The sequence below is a fragment of the Ambystoma mexicanum genome, chromosome 13 (assembly GCF_040938575.1).
Source record: "Ambystoma mexicanum isolate Mex_15411 chromosome 13, UKY_AmexF1_1, whole genome shotgun sequence".
NCBI lineage: Eukaryota > Metazoa > Chordata > Amphibia > Caudata > Ambystomatidae > Ambystoma > Ambystoma mexicanum.
The window spans coordinates 122,738,638-122,759,822 of record NC_090938.1 but is presented as its reverse complement, the minus strand read 5'-3'; the positions used below and the strand labels follow the sequence as shown (position 1 = coordinate 122,759,822).

The window sequence follows — 21,185 nt, the reverse complement described above, 5'->3', positions numbered from 1 at the left end:
ATGTCGTGCATTGAGCATGTAAAATCCCATTTTAACATTCATGGGCTTTTGACAGACTGCAGACAACTGGTGAGCCACTTTGTGTGCTCTGCCAGAGCTTAGTCTCAATGACGCCACACTGCATGAGCTCTGCGATCCATTTTTAGCGCAGGCCACATTCCTTTTGGCAGAGAGCCTGCTTTGAGATTTTTAAAATTAAATGGGATTTTACAAATGTGTTCAGCTTATAGTAATTTGCACTTTATATTTAAATAACTGCCTTCTTTCAGTGCCCTCCCATGTCTGTGTATATATGAGGGCACCCCGCCTGCCCCCCACCCCCGGTCAGTTGTAGTGCCTAGAAGCAGTCAAAAGAAGTAATTCCTAATTCTAAAGTGCTTGGGAAGGAAGGAAGGCGCTAGCTCCTTCCCATCAATTGCAAGAAAGAACGTTCCTACTCCACCTCTGGGGGGATTGAAGAGGGCATGTCACCTTTTTTCTTTGTTCCACTGGCGTTGACTTTTTCACTGGTGGAACCTAATCTGAAGCCTCGCCAAGAAATGATCTCTTTTTTAAAAAGTCAATAGTGATCATCCAGTGGCCATTTAATTGTTTAACACATTGAACAATGATGTTTAATAAAAAAAACTTGTCTATTTACACATGATAAATATGGTGTGTTTATTATACAGAAATTCGCCAATGTTTTAAATGATTTTATGACCTCTGGTTTATCACAATTAACTTTTTTTTGTCTGTTTAATATATTATGTGTAATGTATCTTTATGGATACTTTGATCGTAATAAAGTTTGTTCATTAGAAACATTTTTAACTCCTTCACAGTGATGTACAAATGTACCTATCGTAGTCAAGTCATTTTTTTCACTAGTTTTCCCTCATTAATGTTAGGGTAAAATTCCATTTTGGGGGTTCTACTGTCACTTGGATATGATCCTTAAACTTGTTGCGGTTTTCCCTTTCAGATTTTAGGATCTCAGATGTTTTTTTTTTTTTTAAAACTTTGTTTTATTAACATTTTCATAATATAACAAACGGGCTGAAGGCTTTACCATAGAGTATACAAGTCACAGGCCCAAAAAGGAAAAGAAAAAAGAGCCCCTCCCCCCCACATCCTCCCAAGAAGACAAACCCCCCCCCCAATAACTTAGTCCCAGTAGAACCCCCTTTACAGGGAGATGCGTTGCACACTTTGTGTGACCGGAGCTCGGGAAAGAGCGAGAATTTCGACTGCATGTTTGGCTGTATGTCATCCGCTGTCCCCCGGGCCGTGGGTGCCCTTTTCCATCCGTGTTCCCTCCCGGAAAATCAGTGGACCTCCCATCCCCAGATCTGCTGCACCCCGTACCAGTTAGCCTGGAAAGTATTCATGTCATTGTTCATCATCGCCGTTAATTTGTCCATCAAAAACATGTTTTTAACCTTTAGTAGCCAGTCCTCCTTTGCGGGGGTCTCCTTGCTTTTCCATTTCTGGGCCAAGTCCACCCTCCCAGCCCTCAGCATTGTTTCCCACATTCTCGGGTATCTGTATACGTCCGTGTCCTCTGGGGGAAGGCCCAGCAGCACTGTCAGGGGATTATGGGGAAGCAGTTCCTCCGTGACTTCAGCGATCCAACCCCTTACCCTCTCCCAGTATGCTTGCACTTTCGGGCAGTGCCACCACATGTGGCCCCTCGTGCCTACCTGGTCACATCCCCTCGGGCAGGCGGGGGATATTCCTGTGAACATTTTTGACAGTTTGACGGGGTCTCTGTGCCACCCCTCTAGGATCCTAAAGTTGTGCTCCATGTCCGCTGTGAACAGGTTCCCGTGGAATGCTATTTTAAATATCCTCGACATGTAAGACCTCCAAGTCTTCTTCCCCAGCCAGTTCGTTCCAAAAAGTGCGGAACCCCCTCCTTCTCCCCAGGTCAACAGTGTTCAAAATTTTATACATTGTAGATACCGTCCCCTTCCTGGAGGTCGCAGTATCAAGTAGTTTCTCAAAGGGGGTCATCTGTCTCTTTAGACTTTGGCCCCATGATTGATCACATAAGATTCCCTTCAAGCGGAGGTACTCCAATATGGAGATTGACTCCCGTCCGAGGGCGTCCCTCAAATCTTCATATGGCAGCAATTCTCCCTCTTTAAACATTTGTCCAGCCCATTCCATCCCTGAATCTGACCAGGACTGTGTATTACGGAACCCCCTGCTTCCCAGTCTAAGGGGGTGTCCCCAAAGGGATGACATTGGGGACGGCCATGATGTCATATGTGCCGTCTGGGGGCCCTCCCTCCAGATTGCCCAGAGAACTCCCAGTGTTGGGTGAGATTTGAGTCTGTTCGGGATGAATTTGTGTGGGGCCCATAGGAGGTCGCGTACCTTGAGTGGGTGCGCATCCAAGTCCTCCAGTTACGACCAGTATGTGCCCATCCCTTCCCTCATGTGTTCCAGGAGAACGCGCAATTGGGCGGCGCGGAAGTAGAGGTGGAAGTCAGGCAGCCCGAACCCCCCTCCTCTCTAGGTAAGGTAAGGACGGCCTTCGCGGTCCTCGGGGTCCTGCCCTGCCATACGAACTCGCTCACCGCGTTCTGAAGAACCCTGAAGGTCTGGTCAGGGACGCTGGTGGGGAGAGCAGTGAAGAGGTATAGTAAGCGCGGAAGTATATTCATTTTCACTGCCGTCATACGGCCATACCAGGACAGGATCATGGAGCCCCATCTCCTTAAATCGGCGGTGATCTGAGACATAACGGGATGATAGTTGGCGGGGGCGAGATTGGATAGGTCCCTGGTTAAAAGGATCCACAGGTATCGAATAGAGTTCTTCCCCACCGCTATTCCCCCCAGACTGTCCTGGGAGTCCAGGCCCAGGTCCCGAGTTCTCATGGGGAGGAGGACTGATTTAGATGTATTGATTTTTAGGCCTGAAAAGCGCCCAAATGCGGTCAGCAGGGACAGGAGGGGGGGGGGTGAGGATCTTGGGTCCACCAGGTAGGCCAGGATATCGTCCGCAAACGGGGAGAGCTTGAACTCTACATCACCTCTCCTGATCCCCCTGATGTCTGGGTGTGTTCTGATTGCTATTGCCAGGGGTTCCATAGTTAGGACATAGATCAGCAGGGAGAGTGGGCAACCCTGTCTTGTTCCCCGTGATAGGGGGAATGGGTCTGACAATCTACCATTCACTCGGACTCTGGCCTTTGGGGCCCTGTATAACGCGCCCACCCAGTCCCTGATGTGTGTCCCGAAGCCCATCTTCTGAAGGGTGAGTTCCATGAACCTCCATTCAACCCTGTCGAATGCCTTTTCTGAGTCCAGGGAAAGGACGCTCGCGTCTAGGTCTGACACCTGGGCGTAGTGAAACAAGTCTATAGTTTTGCGAATATTGTCTGAGCCCTGTCTCCCCCTAACAAACCCCACTTGGTCACCGTGGACCAGCTTCGGCAGGATCCCCTCCACCCGGCTCCCAATAACCTTGGCCAGGATCTTGACATCAATATTCAGCAGGGAAATCGGGCGGTAGGAGGAGCACTCCGAGGGGTCTCTGCCGTCCTTGGGGAGCACTACAATGATTGCCTCCATCATGGAGTCCGGGAGAGGGCCCCCCTCCAGTACCGCATTGAACACCTTGACCAGGTGGGGGGCGAGGGCCGACCGAAACCTTTTGTAAAAGTAGACTGAGTAGCCATCTTCGCCCGGGGAAGTGCCCACCTTCATACCACTGATCGCGTGTTCCACCTCCTCCTCGGTCACCGGACCCTCCAACCCCTCCGCCATCTCCCTAGTCAGGGACGGGATCTTTATGGAGTTTAGGAATTCCTCGATCTCCCCCCCGCCCCCCTTGTATTCGGACGAGTATAGCCTTTCATAGTATCGGCGGAAGGCCTCTCCAATGTGGGGAGTATCATAACCCAGCTCCCCCACCTCGTTCTTCACTGCCTTCACCATTCTGCTCCTCTGTACCTCCCTCAGTCTCCAAGCTAAGATCCTGTCCGCCCTGTCCCCTTTTTCATAATACTTTTCATAATACTTTTGTTTAACCAGGTGGAGGCTTCTCTTTGTTTTGTGGAGGAGGAGGTCTTTTAGTTGGAGCCTGTAGTCGTCCAGGGCGGCAACCCGGTCACGGTCTAGGGGCTCCGTAGGGGGGCCTCCCGGTTGGAGTTGGGCGATTTTTCCCCTCAGATAACGTTCCTGGGCTTCCCTTTCCCTTTTCCTCTGGGCTCCCAATTTGATCAGGACTCCCCGCAGGGTTGCCTTAAAGGCGTCCCACAGAGTGTGTGTTCTCACCTCACCGTTGTCATTGAGTTCAAAGAAATCTGCAATGGCGTCGAGAACCTCCTGGGCTAGGACCTCGTCCTTCAGGAGGGAATCATTACACTTTCATCTTCCCCTATGTTCGTTTAGACCACCTCTTGCTATGGTGACTCGGACCAAGTCGTGGTCAGACCAGGGGACTGGATCAACCCTGTGGCCAGTGACAAATGGAAACAAGGTCTCGTCCACCAGGACATAATCTATCCGGGAAAATGACGTGTGTACGGATGAGTAGTAAGTGAAGAGGGGGGTGTTTGTTCTAGGGGTCGGGAGTGTGTCCACCAGGCCCAGCTCCGAGTTGACCCTCTGGAAGCCACGTGCCATGATCTCATCAGGTGCCCTGGGGGCCAGGGCACCGGCTCGTTTCCTGTCCCGGGTTGGGTCCAAGACCATGTTAAAGTCCCCCCCACCACCCCATCCCGTGGATAAAGCCTTTGAGTTTGTCCCTCACCTCCTCCCAGAACTGGATTTGGCCTTCGTTTGGGCCGTAGACAACGGCTAGGGTAAGTGGGGCCCCCTGCAGGGATCCCCGCACCAGCAGGTAGCGACCCTCTGGGTCTTTCAGCACGGCCTCTTTCTCGAACCCCACATTCCTCGCCACCAAGATGGCCACCCCTCTCTTTTTATTTTTGTGGGATGCACTGAAGACCTCCCCAATACCTCCTCCACGGATTTTGGGCTCCTTCCCCCGTGGCCAGTGAGTTTCCTGCAAAAAGAGGTCGTCGAGGGTGGCCCTTCTAAACTCTCTGCAGACCAGGGATCTCTTTGTGGGGGTGTTTAAGCCCCGTACATTAAGGGAGCCCACTCCCAGGGCAGGCAGACTATCAGCCATAATCCCAGGTTCCCTCCCTCTCGGTCAACGCCCTCGTAACTCTTTTCTTCGCGTGCTCCCTTGGTTCTACTTTGTGGTCCCCTTTGTTCCCTTCCCCTCCCCCCCGGGTGGGCTTAGAACACCCCAACTGCCCCCCGTACCCGAACCAAATCTGAGCAACCCCAACTCCCGTAAACACCCCCACCCCGGCATCCAGCCAAATAGTTCCGCCATTGCTGGCTTTTGGCCGAACCACCAGCCTGCCCACCTCGGCCAGGCATTTCACGCATAAAGCTCATCCCCTCGAGCCCCCAATGTTCCCCCCCGGCTGTGAGCCGTCCATGTATCCCCTATACTTGCTGTTCGTGGGGACGATAGTGGTGGTAGAATCTCCGAATCTGCGCATATCCGTCCCGGATTCGGCGGGTCACCCCCGTTCTCAGTCCTCGGGGTTGTTTCGTTCTCCCGCTTTTGCTGGGGATGGAGTGTTCATATTTCGAAATTTCCTTGCACCGGTTCACTGTCTCCTCTCTCCGGACGGGCCGGGGCTATTTGTTCTGAAGCTCTCTGGTCCCACCGGTCCCCTCCGGGGGTGCGGGTCCACCGTGTACTCTTGAATAGCACCCCGAATGTCTTCTTCCGTGATCAGGGTTGAGCGTTGGCCCATGTATTCAAAATTCAGGGAGAAGGGGTAGCCCCATCTATAGCGCACGCCCTTTTCTTTGAATAGTAGCGTAAGGGGTCGGCACATTCTGCGCTTAGCCAGCGTGTAGGAGGAAAGATCCTGATATATTGAGACCTGAGCATTATTGTAGGTGATTTCTCTGGTCTTTCGGGCTTCCTCCAGCACCTTTGTCTTCTCCGAGTAATAGTGGAACCGGACCAAAATTGACCAGGGGGCCCCCGCTCTGCCCCCTGCCCTATGCACTCTGTCGAATGTGAGCTCGGTTGTCATCTCCTCCGCGAATAGGAGGGTGATAATGTCCCTCACTATTCGGTTGACGTCTCTCTCCGTTTCCCCCTCCGCTTCAGGTACCCCGAAGATTCTGAGGTTGTTCCGCCTCTCCCTGTTTTCAAAATCGCCCATCTGTCAGGCCCTTTCCTCGTCTCTCTTCTCCAGGGCCTCCAGCCTCATGCATAGTTGTATGTCCTGGGCTGCTGTTGAAGATTGGTTGGCCTCCACTTGTAATAGTCTATCTTCGACATTGTCCACCCTCTGGTCCATTTTTTCAAACTTCTGGGCTATATAGGAGCGCATGTCCCTGATTTCCTGCAAGATCGAGGCGAAGCCTCTTTCCATTGCAGCCGATGAAGGAGCCACATCCTCGGATTGGGACATAGTTCCTTTGGGGTTCGTACCCTTGTTACCTCTGAGGGTCTCCTGGAAACGGTATCCCTGTAAGGCTTCTCGCCAGTTCATCTGGTGTTTACCTGCACCTCGCCGTGTCGACCCCCGCCCACTCCGGGTCAGTACTCGATTTCCCTCCCAAGCGAGGCCGCCCCACTCGCGAAACGGATGATTCTTGGCTGTTTCTTGGGGGTTAATCTTTTCTTGTGGGGGGGGCGGGCACACGCCCCACCCGTCCCTGGGTGGGGGCCTCACACCCCGCTCGAAGTCTGCCGCAGTGGTCCGGGGCTTCTCCTGGCCGCCCCGTGGGAGGGTGTCATGTGTGGCCTGGGCAGGCGGGGGCGGAGGACTCTATGACCCCGGCGACCTGCCCGAAGGCTCTCGTGGTGCGGGGGGGGGTCAGGCACACGCCCCACCAACAGTGGGTGGGGGCCTCACACCCCGACCACCCCAAGTTCTTGCGACGGTGCTTCTGTCCGTGGGGGGGGAGGCGGGGCACCCAACACTGGATCCTCCTGGCCGGGGCCGACGTGGTCCGGGGGGCCTCCCCGCGCTTAACCAGGGCACGCGGGGATATCTCCCCACTCGCACCAGCGGGAGAGCGGGTCCGGGACTCCCCGCGTCGCTGCTGCTCTCTCTCCTCACCTCCTCCCTCCTCGGGGACTCCTGATGGGGGCGGAGGGCGTCTGCACGCAGGTCTGCTTTGCCCGAGCGGATCCGACCGCGAGCACTCCGGGACGGTCTCCCGGGCTGGGGGCGTTGCTCCGTCACCTCTCTGGTCCGGAAGGCGGGGGGGAGGGGTGGGGGAGCCAGTCTCCCGAACCACCGCCGGGCTCGCAGTGCCTCCGGCCTCTTGTCAAGGCGGGAAGGCCTCGTCCCTCCTCTGGTATCGGGCCCGTCCAGGCCGCGCCTTCTCCCGCTGGTCCCGATCTCGGGAACCCCGGGGTCGTCGGACTCCGCTCTTTCTCTCACGGGGCGCCCCGAGGGTTCACCCGTCCCATTCACCGTGTTGGGCCCGCCGGGGTGGTCTCGGGGGGGGGGGGGGCTCAATTCCCTCTAGACGCCTGGCTTTGGGGAGAGCAGTATGTTCAGGCAGCCATTGCCTGCGCGCCCTCTAGTGGCCTCCGATCTCAGACGTTTTTACGTTTTTGAGGTTATAGGTACATCTACTGAAGCCTCTTGTGACTGGAACCCTTTTTAGTCCTATGGTCCTATAGTAGCAAATACGTCCACATACGTCTTTTAGGAAAAGGTGCTTTTTTTAAAAAAAAACTTTATTTTTTGGTATTTAAAACATAGTACAACTTCACACCCACATTAGGGTGGACTTAAACTTTGCGCCATACCCCAAATCCCTCCCTCCGACCCCCCCCCCCTCTCTTGAGTTCAGTGACCCCTTTGGTAAGCATTGTACCCATCCAGTCTCTTGGTTTGAGGAAGTGAAAGGTGCACGGTCCATGCCTCCACCGAGGTGTACCCTCAGTTTCTGAGGTGTCTGCTGAGGGGTCTTCTGCTTCATTCATCAAGAACAATATCAGAGGGCCCCAGATGTCTGGAGGACGAGCATGTAAGGGTAGTAGTTTAATAAAGTCTGTTTCTACATCCTGACAATAGAGAATGTCCTTGCGCCAGGCAGCGATAGTAGGGGGGACCTCGGCCCCAGGCCATGGCAACTCTCCTACGAGCTAGTGTCAGCAGAACCCCAGCCAGTTTCCTTATTGGAGCGGAAGGTAACCTTGTCATGCCCAATAGGGCTGCTGTTTGATTCGGTTGTATCGCTTCTCCCACAATCGCAGCTGTCGTCTCAAGGACTTGGTTCCAGAAAGTGATTAGTTCTGGGCACTCCCAAGCGAGGTGAACAAAGTCTGCTGAAGGAGTCCCGCATCTATTGCATTTTGCCAATGCGCCGGGATGGTGTTTGTTGGCCTTTTCTGGTGTGTAATAGGTTTGGTGAAGGAAGTTGAAGTGGATAAGTTTAAGGCGTGTATTGAGGGCGACTTTTTGAGTCTGCTTCAGGATGTAAATCCAATCTTCTTCTGAAATGGATATATGCAGTGATTTTTCCCACCTGAATGTTGCGCGTGTGATAACGGGGGTCGTGCTGGAGATAATGGATTTGTAGATCTGCGACACCAGCCTACCTTCGCCTTGTGCCTGAATAACGTTATGTAACAGTTGCCAGGTTGGTGGTTGACACGGGAAGTCAGGCAGGAGATTCTGCAGGGTGTAACGAGTCCTGAAGTAAAGGAATACATCCAGTGCGGTGTTGCCCCCTTTCAGTTTTGCTTGATCTGGGGTTAAAAAGCCATCCTCTGTGAAGAGGTCACCTATGGTTTTTATGTGCAGTTTTTCGACCCATTGGTGAAATACTTTCTCTGAAGTCAGTGGAACTCCTGGTATGAACCTGACGGGCAAAAGAGGAGAGTATCGTGTTTGTACCCCAAGCTTTTGGGCTAGTGTCTTCCAAACTTTGTACGTCGAGAGCATTATATTCATTGTGGCGTTGGGGACAGGAATCTGGCTAAAGATGACAGCAGTCAGTAGGTTAGGCGTTGCCAAGGCTCGTTCCACTTGTACATGAGGTCGGATTACTTGAGTGGCATACCAATGACTGAGGTATTGTGCTTGCGCTGCCCAAAAGTATTTCTCCAGATCTGGAAGAGCCAGCCCCCCACTTGAAACCGGGAGTGTCAGTGTTGCGTGTGCCACTCTGGCTGGCTTGCCCGCCCAGAGTAATTCAAGGACCAAGCTTTTCAGTGTTTTCAGAAAGGTTTGGGATAGCAGTAACGGAATATTGGCGAATAGGTATAGTAGTTTTGGCAGGATCACCATCTTGACCAGGGAGGCCCTTCCCCAAAGAGTTAGTGGAAGAGTCTTCCAACGTGACACCCTTTCTTGAAGGGACTTGACAACCTCTTCGTAATTATCACGAAACACCTCATGCTGATTCAGTGACATTTGTATCCCCAGGTATCGGACCTTGGAAGTTTTCCATGTGAATTGGAAGTCGTCTGTAAACTGCTTGGTGGCTGGGGTCAGTGGGAATACAATGGATTTTGATTGGTTGATTTTTAATCCGGAGGCCGCACCAAATTTAATGACTTCCCTCATGACAGGGTTCAGATTGTCCTTGGGGTCGCGTATGAACAGTGCCACATCATCGGCGTAGAGGGAAATGATGAGCTTGTGTGGTCCTATGATGAGTCCCCTCTGCTGACGTTGTTCTCGAAGGTTGGAGGCTAATGGTTCCATTACCAAGGCGAAGATTAATGCCGATAGTGGGCAGCCCTGTCTTTTGCCTCGCTGAAATTCAATTGGGGCTGATTTGGCTGTGCCTACAATAATATTACCTTGTGGCTTGCTGTATAATAGAGAAACAAGTTTGATGAAACGGGCACCCAGTCCCATCCTGGTGAGTACAGTGAACAGAAACGGCCATTCCACCGAATCGAATGCTTTTTCGGCATCGAGAAGAACTGCAATTGCCTGCTTTGAGGGGTCCAGTGCCTCGATGATACCGAACATTCTCCTGATTCCGAAGGTCGTATTGCGGCCTAGTACGAAGCCGGCTTGGTCTGCTAGCACAAGGGCGGGCATCAGTGTCATCAACCTTTTGGTAAGCACCTTAGCGTGTATTTTATTGTCGAGGTTCAGCAGGGAAATAGGACGATAGGATGCGCAGTCTTCCGGTGGTTTGCTAGGTTTGTGTAAAAGGATGACATTGGCTTCACAAGAGGAGTGTGGAAGGTTCCCCTTTTCCAGTGCTTCCTCATATACCGCCGCCAGGGGTGGAGCTAGGGTGCTTGCAAATGCTTTATAGAATTCTCCCGTTAGGCCGTCTGTGCCCGGCGCTTTGGAGCAAGGGAGGGTCTTTATGGCCTCTATAATCTCTTCTTGTGTGATCATCTCATTCAGAGGTTCACGCAGGGGTTGATCGACCCAGTATAGCTCTGTGTTTTCCAGATATTTTAGCTGGGCGTTTGAGTCTCTGTTAAGTTTAGCGCTGTAGAGTTGTTGGTAGAAGAGTCTGAATTCCTCTGCATCCTTTCGTCGGTGTGGATCGCCTCGCCCTGTTTGGTTTGAATCCATTCGATTTGAGACTGTTTGTTGTCGGCTCTGATTAGGTTCGCTAGAAGGGCGGCAGGTTTTTGGCCCTCACCGTATTGTCGAACTTGACTGCTGCGACTTAGAAATTTTATCTCACGGTCTGCTGTGGAATTGCATTTTTTCAGTTCTTTTTTCAGAGCGACTGCTATTTTTGGGTCAATTGTGTTTGCATTCTGGAGCTCAAGGTGTTTAAATTTCTCTTCGCTGGTAGCCAGCTCGCGCCTGATGAGTTTGAGGATGCCGTTTTCTTTGGCGTGGCAAACTCCTCTAATAAAGCATTTTAGAGACTCCCAGATTGTGCCGGCAGAGTGGACCGATCCTATGTTGGCTTCGAGAAACACATTGATCTCCTCCCTTAACTCGGAGGCAAATACTTCATCACGCATCGAGACCGTCTTAAAACGCCACCGCTGTAGTGGCGATGTAGGGTTGGAATGCTTAAGACTGAGGAATAGTGGAGAGTGGTCAGAGAGCGTTCTTGGATGGATACAACAGCGGCCGCTTGACACAGGGCCATTCGCTGAGGTGAAGAGGTAGTCGATCTAGGAGCTCGTGTTGTGTACCGCAGAGTGAAAAGTGAAATCTAGTAGTTCCCCATTAGAGACTCTCCAGGTGTCCTCCAGATCCAATGCTTTGCAGATTTCCTTTATTTGGAGGCAAGCTTTGGAAAGAGGCTGTGGAGTGGCTTTCGATCTGTCCCTTATTGGATCTAATACTGTGTTCATATCACCTCCCCAGATTATGGTTGCCGGGTCTTGAGTGGAGAGCTGAGTTAACACCCATCCAAAATTGTCAGGGCCATCCACGTTTGGTGCATAGGAGTTGATGAAAGTCATTTTCTGGCCTGCTATGATGCCGCTTACTAGGACCCTCTGTGTCCTTCACCGTGTGGATCAGACAGAAGCTGATCCTCCTATGTATGAGGATGCCGACTCCTCTAGAGTAGGAGGAGTATGAGGAGAAGTATCTGTGGCAGCCCCAGCTCCTAGCCCACTGGTGATCTTTCGCTGGGAGTAGGTGAATCTCTTGAATCATGGCCACGTCCACCTCATGTCGTCTGAGGTATTGGAGGATTTTCCTTGTTTTGGATGGGATATTGCCTCCTCTTATGTTCAAGACATTGAATGGGTCGAGTTAAACTTTATCTTGGACCACTTTTTGTTTTCAATGATCAACATTGATGCGGCTAAGTTTAGCCCAGTGTTGGGGTCAATGCTTGGAGGTAGGGTGCCTGAATGGTGTGCTGGTATTGATAGTGAGCTGAGAGATGGGGGACAGGAAGGCGGCGAGGAACGGACGGCGCTGAACTTTCTTGGTGTACTCTGAGAGCACAGTCCACGGGCAAACCCTAACAGGCCCGTAACGTTTCTCTCCTTAGGGTGGGCAACCCCCAACTGGCCCACAGAGAAGTCCCTCGTCAACCAACAAGAACAAATGGCGGACCATGGAGTTACCATGCCGATGGGTGTACTCCACCCCGAAAAAACTCAAATTTATGAACCAAACAGTTGCTGTGCTAGGGGCACCTGGGGCCTCCCAAGTGTCTCAGCCCCGTCTAACGCTCGTTGTGGATGTTCCGGCGTTCTCAGTGGTGTGGATAAACTTGTAGCGTGCCGCCCGATCCTTCTGTTTATGGTGGATTCCTGTGGTTTCTATCTCTTTGTGGTCTTGGGCGGACATGGTTCTGTTCTGGGCAGCCCAATTGGTCTAAAAATACGTTCACTTTGTCCGGGGTTTGAAAGATGTGGACTTTCCCGTCGTGCTGTACTCTAAGTCGCGCAGGGAAGAGCATTGAGTAAGCCATTTGACTGTTTCTGAGTCTCTGCTTGACGCTGGCAAAGGTTTTCCACTGTGACTGCACTGCTGGGGAGAAGTCGGGATAGAAATGTATTTTGTCCCCCTCATGGAGTAGTTCACCTTTCTCTCTGGCCAGCCGGAGGACGGTGTCCCGGTCTCTATAGTTAAGCAGCCTGGCTATGATTGGCCTGGGTGGCGAGCCTGGAGCAGGTCTGGTCAAGGGTACCCTATGTGCCCTCTCTATTATGAAAAGTTGAGATAGTGCGTCTCGGCCGAAGAGGGCTATGCAAAGGGACTCCACGTAGTCTTCCATTTTCTCCTGCGTTTGGTGCTCTCTCACCCCAACTATCCGTAGGTTATTCCTTCTTGAACGGCCTTCTAGATCCTCGCACTTGGCAATAGTTGTTTTCATTTGAGATTCTAGTTGTGAGACTTTATTGGCTAGGGTTTTTGAGTCATCATCAAGATTAGATACTCTCTGCTCAACATCGTTCATGCGTTCAGCGTGGGACTCCATACGATGTTGCAGGAGGTCGACTTTAGAGGCTAAACCTTCCATTTTATTGTTCAGGCTGCCAATGCCAAATTTCAAGTCTAGGAGGATTTCTTTGATCTCGAATGGGTTATCGAATATTTCTTCCTGGTGCGGACAGACTGACGATGAGGCCTGGTCTTCCTGATGGAGGGGCGCTTTTGGGGTTGAGCCACTTTCAAAGTTCAGTTTCCTCTGGGATTTGTCATTTTTCCCCATCGTGACTGCAGATTTGGGTATGTCTGTTGGGTCCGGCAGTTGGACCGTTACGCTCAGGGCACTCTGGGGACCCTTCTCTGGGCAGGTCTGTTCGTTGTTCGTTGTGATCGGTGGACGTGTAATCTTGTAGGGCGGAGGTCCGCTGCTGTTGTGAAGGGTGGACTCTTTGTCAAGTTCTGTTCTTACTATACTTGGAATGGGTGACAGAGCACGATCTGTACGAGCAAGGCTTTAACGGCTTCCTCTTCCTTCAGGGGTGGGTGGAGCGATGCAGCGGAGGGCTATGGGCCAGGTGTTAAAAAACTGCTTGGTGAAGACGACCGCTGGTTGCTTTTTGTACAGGAGGAAGATTAACGGCCTTCAGCTGTTGCAAATGTGATGAGAAGGGTGGGGTCTAATCCTCATATGGTATGGCTGGCTTCACTTTTCTATGGCGTTGTTATCCTCTGGGGTGTCGGGAGCAATCGGACCACCCAGGGGCTGGCGGAGCGCCACCCGCGCGGGGCTGACGCCAAGAGAGCGGCAGCAAAGAAGGACGTGTGTGCCAAGCTCCGTCTGTTTATTTGCGGGCGGGGGGGAGGCCCGCGTTCGTGCTGGCTTTGTTCAAGGAGCAACGCAACCTCCCTCCCTCTCCTTACCTCTGCATGCGGCAGTCCTCACGCCCCCAAGGCGGTCAGGCTCTCCTCGGGTGTCTCGATACTCTAGGGTCCCTCGATGTGCCCCCGCCCACGAACCTATGATGGCGATCCGGAGCAGGCTGGATGGTTGCTGGGGAGCGAAAGGGGGGGGCGGCAACCTGCTTCCCGCCCAGTCGCCTCGGTCGCCGGCGGCCCCGTCTTCAGGCAGCTGTGTCGCCGAGGCCTCGTATCGTTCCCCGGTGGAAAAGGGGGGGCAGGATCTTCCGCCGATCTGCTGGTGGACGCCTCTTTCCCAGCACTCCAGGCGTAGTCACTGGGTGACTGCATCCGGAGCTATCGGGCCTCTATCGGGGGCGGGCCGGCGCTCGGCAGGCCTCTAACACGCAGCTCGGCCTCCAGGCTGCGTGGGCCGTTTGTTGTTACAAAAAGGCCGATTTTGCCCCAGTTTCAGTAGGATGGTAGCTGGAGCGAGCAGATAGTCAGGGATCGGGGATAGGGTTTGCACTATCACAGGGAACAGCAAGGATTGTTCAGGATTGATGCGGGGCTGAGCGGGAGCCTAGACCAAGGCGGCCATCTTGGTTGGCCCTCTAGCGCCCTCTGGAAAAGGTGCTTTTTATGCACCCCATTTGATCCCTATGGGGATTATGTCACCCTACATTGGTTTTAGGGAGTAGGCTGGTGGCAACTTTAATTTCGTTTTTGAGTCATTAGGCGTGCAAGCCAATTTACCCCATTAGTAGCCCAATAGCCATTATTGCTAGTCATTGGGATACTAATGTATTTTTTTTGTGGCCTGCTCTCTGCGATTTTTTTTTTGGGCCTTTCATTTGTCTTGGGAAACCACAAGACCGTCTTGAAATTACTGTTGTGCAAACATTGGCTCACCCTGCGCTCAGACCTGCACTCACTGTAAGGGAGAATTCTCATTCTATGGCTAATTTCCCTTACCTATAGAGTACCCCAGCAGCTTTGCTGGATTTGAAGGGTTTGTTTTTTTCTCCTGCTAAGAGTGAGACCCTTTTTCCCCACTCTTAGACATTTTTGCTATGTGTGTTCTAGGCTATTTTTGTGTTTAATGTCTACGGGGTTTTTCTCACCTCCATAGGAACCATCTTTATTCAAATGTGTCACACAGCACCCTCTGTGCAGTGACACAGGGGTGTCGTAGCGACCCCCAAACATAGACTCTATACCCTGGAACTGACTACTGTCTCCCAGGGCATGTAAAGTCCCCATTGACTTTACTAGTCAATATTTGTGAACTAAGCCAGTACAACCCATCTTACTATGGAGGTACTGGGAAGGGTTAATAGTTTTTCCCTTATGTTCATTTTCGAGAGGGTACCGTATTCCCTCTCTCAAAAGTTTCTGGCTGGTGGCAGTGGTTACTACCGTAAATATTCGACCACAAATATTTTCATATGGGATTTTCCTATTGTTTCGAGGCTACCACATTTTCTGGCAGCCTCTAACATACCGCCGGTGTATTTTAATATTAACTTTACTCCGGTAGGTTTTATTTGCCAGAACTTTAATATAACTTCTTTCTCGTGTCTTTCTCTAAACTCCTAACCCAGGTCGGGGATCCTTTGTTCGTCCTTTTGGTGGGCTTCTGCCAAGAAGCCCTCCTTTCGGCGCCACTGAGTCTGGGGTGGGTCCATTGTGTGGGAGGGGGAGTATGACCCCTGGACAGGGTTGCCTCAGCAATCCATGTCGCACTCTATCCTGATAGGCTGGAGGGTCTCCCGCCAAGATGACCACTCCACTGTGTGAGTGACAGTTAGGCTGTATGAATGGGGATCTTTTTGCATAAAAGCAGGTCCTGAGGACTGGAAGAGCAAGACGTCTCCACTGGAACTAAGAAGCTGAAGAGGAGAGAAGCCAAAGACATCTGCAACGACTGAACCACCGGTGAAGCCCTGCTGCAGCGTCTCACCACTTTTCTCCACACGATGAGAGAAGATCTTCATCTGCAAAAGCCTTCTTCCCTTGAGCTGGTGGGGCCAACCAGTTTGCCAATCGCCTTCCCGGACATGCCTTGGTTGAAACGCCTGTACTTGGAGACCGGATAGCCAGGCACCAGTCCACCCGGACCGGATTTAAAGGAGCGTACCTTTTATTAGTCTGGCAGCACCACGGCTGGTTTCATCCCTGGGTAGTGCAGCAACTCGAACCTTCCTCCACGACGAGAGCCTCTCTTCCTCTGCTGGATCCCCCGAACTGCAGGAACTACCAGGAACAACTGCCATCGCAGGAGCCACTTCTTCGTTTATAAGGTACATTGTTCCGCCAGGCCGCCCTTTCTGTGTGGTAGTGCTAATGGTGTTTTAAATCCGTTACCTACCTGTTCGGTTGGCCGCCCCTCTCTCTTAACATTGTCTTTCACCTTCTGCATCCACCTTTTCAATTGGTTAACCAAAGACTTGACTACAGCTACAAGAACATTTTGCTCCTGGGCCCTTGCCCTGCAACACTGACTCTGGCACAGGCCTATTGACTCTGGCTAAATTTGTTAAAACTGCCTTCTCTAGATTGCTTCTCAACTAGAACTTTGTTGGTGCACCTACTTCTTATAACCAACTTTTCCTTCCCACTTTTATAACCTGTGAAGTGCCATTTTGCTCGGTTTTCATTTCAGTATTCTTTATGCTAAAGTACTGCCTTGCCTAAACTTGTTCACAAACTGATGGGAAGTGTTGCTAGGGTGTGTAAGAAGATATTTCTGTATAACTTGTGCTTTCCCTCTGTTAGGCAGAAACCTGTGCAGTTCCCTCTGGGACCACTGCAAAAGATTTAAGTCTACAGGTGTTGGCAGTAAACCCACTTGGTAGCAGTCTGTACCACACAGATTCACTGTGGTAGCTGTGGCTGAGCAGTCAGACTTCCCTCAAGAAGAGTTAGGCAGTATACAGAGGATACATAATAGGTACAGAGGCCCAGTAGCACAAGCAAACACTGACCAGAACTAGCTGTAAAAGTATAGACTTATTTATTAAAGGTACACTCATAAATTACACTAGCACAATAGAAAAGATAAGAAAGTCAGTTACTATTACTCATATGTACATCCCTAATCATTTGTTGGATAATTCTAAGTTACTCCCACTTATTTCCAAACAGAGGTGAGCGCTTAACGTTAGATGACACTCCAACAAGTATTACCAAAAGGGAGGGAAAAGACAGAAATAAAGAGAGCAGTAAGGTAAAACACTTTTCACATAAGGTTAGCAAAGACAGTCAATGGTGGAACAAGGAGAATTAGTTCGGGGCCCGCTTTAGAGGGAGCCAGGCGAAAAATATGCCCAAGATCACACAATGTCGTCAGTCTTTGCAGGTGAGAGAAAAAGGTTTTACTACGGTTCTGGAAAGTTTAGTTAGGGTGTCCCAGACCTACCCAGGTTCGAGAGCCGAGGGCTAAATCTACCCCGTACAATCGGTGGCAAGGGAGGCCGGGCGGAACACAGTACCTTTAAAAGTGGAAAGGATCCTCCAGCGGTGGTAGTTGTTCCTGGTAGTGGGTGTAAGTCGCGGCGTCGTCCAGGGGAAGAGGTGCTCCCGGCGTGGAGGAAAACTGCAGATCGTTGCACTACCAGGGAAGAGACCAGCCGAGGAGTTTTCCGGTCACAAAGGATTTGTACCCCTCTTTCGCGGTTGAGGTAAAAAGTGGTATCCCGGTTGCCAGGGTGCTTGGCACAGGCAAGGCGGCCACGAGATGCTTCGGGACGGCGAAAAGAAGGCAGCAACTGGTTGTCCCCACCAGTTAAGGGAAGAAGACTCTCTGGCGGGAGATCTCCTCTGTCGTCGGGAAAAGTGGTGAGACGGTTCTGCAGGGCTTCACCGGTGGTATCGTCTCGGCAGGTCGGCTCGGCTTCTCCCTCTTCGGCTTCTTAGGTCCTGTGGCGACTTCTGAAGTTCCAGTCCCCAAAGCCCTGCTTTTATGCAGCAAACCCCCATTCACCCAGCCTAGCTGTCACTCAAACATGCTAAGTGGTGAGCCGGTCGGCTCACCACTTGGGCCAATCAGGACGGAGTGCGACTTGAGTTACCAAGGTAACTCGGTCCAGGGTGCCTAAATCCCCCTCCACCCCTCCTAAGTACCCCAGACAGAGTGGCACCACTTTGGAGGGCTTCTGTGGAGAAGCCCGCCAAAAGTGGAACAAAGGGCTCCACTTTGGGTCAGAGTTACAGAGGTGAACACCAACGCCATTTTAGAATCAAGTTTTGGCAAAAATTACCAACCGGAGTTATAATAATAAAGAAATAACCCGGCGGTATGTTCAAGGCTACCGTAAATAAATAAATAAAGGTATTAGCCTAAAACAATGGGAAATCCCATAGGAAAATATTCGCGGTTGAATATAAAGAGTAGTTTCCACTGCCACCAGCCAAAACTCGATGAGGGGGGACGGAGACGTGCCCCCTCGACTAACAGACCCCGGGGCAATGCAATTGCCCCGGCCAGTACGTCCACAATATGATGGTTTGTACTGGTTCTGTTCAGGATTTGAGACTAGTAAAGTCAATGGTGACTTTACAGACCCTGGGAGACAGTAGTCAGTCCCAGGGTATGGAGTCTATGTTGGGGGGTCCCTAGGACACCCCTGGGTTACGGCACTGAGGGTGCTGTGTAACCCATCTCACAAAAACACGAGGCCCTATGGAGTAAAAGACCCCATAGCCCATTCAACACAAGGCAAACCAAAGAAACACACTCCAAACATGTCCAAGAGTGAGGGTAAAAGAGTCTCACTCTTGGCAGGAGAAAAAAATAAACCCCAAAAAATCCAGCAAAGCTGCTGGGGGACTCACTAGGTTAGGAAATTCAGCCTAAACAGAGAATCCTTCCTAACACCCTCCCTTGTGAGAAATTGTCAGAGTGCCATTTGTGTTTGGTTTTCACTGTGCCGTTTTGCTCAGTTTTCACTCTTGCTCAAACTTGTCTACAATTTAACTAGGTAGTTGCATATACTTTCTTTGACTGAATTTAACTTGCTTAATACTTGTGATAAATGTGTTTAACTAGAAGTGTGTGCGCGTGAGGGATTGTGGTTACACCGCACGTCACTATAGGGATAGTGTTACAGACACGCCTTGTCGACGTCCCCTTTTCGACTACGAAAAACAATATAGTGGTTTGGGCTGGTTTAGACCAGGGCCTGGCCCCAGATGGCCAATATACAATCTGTGAGGCTAGACCTGGGTGTTTGGAAGTTATTAGGGTCAACCTGATTAGATTTCCATCAACATCTTTGTATGAGTGCCCCCGTTTGTGATTAGTGCTGGCTTAGACCAGCCCATCAGTGTATGGGGTTTTCCAGGTGAGACCCTGGCCCAGACTCAGTTCTGGTGCATTTTCTTCCTACAAATCTGTTGAACTCTGCAAGTTTATTTACTTGATTTATTTCCAAGAGGCAATTCTGGGACCAATTGTGGCCGTACTGGCTGGGCTTGTGTTTCATACACTTAGCTCCTCTTTTGATTTTTGGCTGTTGGACCTCATTCCTGGATTTCCCTCATTTACTCCTTGAACAGCACAAACATGAGGAAGTGTGAGGAAGTGTTCTGCGGTGCCTGCGTTGGAGAATGCAATTTTGTTGAAGTGCATTATTGCTATACGGCTCCTTTAACAGCTGTGCTACCCTGAATTGGAGGAACTTTAAAAAGCAGAACTCTCGCGAAAGCGAAGCGGAAGTGTGAGGAAGTGTTCTGCGGTGCCTGCGTTGGAGAATGCAATTTTGTTGAAGTGCATTATTGCTATACGGCTCCTTTAACAGCTGTGCTACCCTGAATTGGAGGAACTTTAAAAAGCACAACTCTCGCGAAAGCGAAGCGGAAGTGTGAGGAAGTGTTCTGCGGTGCCTGCGTTGGAGAATGCAATTTTGTTGAAGTGCATTATTGCTATACGGCTCCTTTAACAGCTGTGCTACCCTGAATTGGAGGAACTTTAAAAAGCACAACTCTCGCGAAAGCGAAGCGGAAGTGTGAGGAAGTGTTCTGCGGTGTTCCGTGGGGTGAGGAAGGGTGTAGGACCCGAGGCGAAGGAATTCTCCTCGCCCAGAACCAACACGGTAAGCCTCCCCTCCTCTGACCCCTTCCTCGCCTATATTTGCAATTGCCATTACAAGTGGACATTATTTATTTCCGGACAGTGGAAAAGTGTCTCTTTTCATCTATTGACTTGCTCCGATGGAAAGCGCTCCCAGCAATTAGTGTTTGCCTTTTCAATACACACCGCATACTGCTTGCAAAAGGAACAATAATTTTGCTTTATATTTTTTCTCTGCACACTTTGTGTAATTGCCGTCCACCGAAGCTGCCCTATGTTGTTTTAACTAATCAACTGTCATTCCGGCAATTGGACTAGGTGCGAACTGTCTTTGGATTGATTTAAGCAAAGACTTTTCTCTAGAAGACTCGGAGAGTGACTGTGGAGGTATTATTCTACCTTGAGCCATGCTGTGCCTCATCTTCTACAAATAATCCAATTACACCAATTGCAAGCAGCCGTTTTGTATACTGTGTGCAAGCTGCCTTTCTCAACTGAAGCTACCTTGCAATCTTGCTTAAACTAAACAGCTGTCATTTTCACATTTGATGTTGGCGTGAACTGCTTCTGGTATTGATTAAGCAAAGACTCTGCTCATAGAAAACGCAGTAGGTGACTGTGGAGGTATTAATCCTCTTTGAGCCACGCTGTGTTTCATTCTACTAAAGATAATATAATGAGACCCTGCGGAAGCCCCTGAAAGTCCCGCTTTGCCGCTTCGCTGCGGCGTTGGGGCGCATGGGGAGGGTTATTCCAAATTATTTTCTCTTTCTTTTTTTTTAATTAAATTGCAGAATTTCTTATGCTATGTTATTCTTTGCACGTCTTTATTTATTTTCTATTTTAAGTGTTTTAATGTGTTAAATATCTCTGGTTTCCTTCTAATTATTAAGTTGTGCTTGAATTAGTGAACAGCACACACACAATAGCACAAACGTTTACATTACAATTTATTACTCATATATTTTTGATCATGACTGATAAAAGGGGAAAGATCTATAACTTACGCACGGACATGCCATGTCCATCACGACTACGTGCGTTATGTGACTCGTCGCATAAAGTTAGCCCTCTCTTAACTCCGAAATCAGCTCGCCCAACTACAAAAGGACCTCAGTCGGATAAACGAGCTGGGAAGAAACGTACCCGCTCCAATACTCCGGCTGGTGATATCCGAGACTTTGGATTCAGAGCACTGCATGTGAGTCGTTTGATGGCGAAAATGCCTGAATTAGCCAATTTAAGCGTCTCAAACGTAGAGGCTCAACCTTTACTTGTTAATCAAGAATGCTTAGCTAATAAACAACCTTTAATGAGCTCCCCCACAGCATTAGACTCTAATGTCAGTAATAAAGGTTGTGAGCAACCATGCAATATTTCTCTATCAGA

General features: G+C 50.5%; 1 protein-coding gene across 2 annotated transcripts in view; it reads left to right on the top strand.

Annotated features, from left to right (window-relative positions):
* Window positions 1–21,185, top strand: part of MTCH1 (mitochondrial carrier 1) — a 1,187,755-nt gene that overhangs the window by 647,396 nt on the left and 519,174 nt on the right. The window lies entirely within an intron of this gene.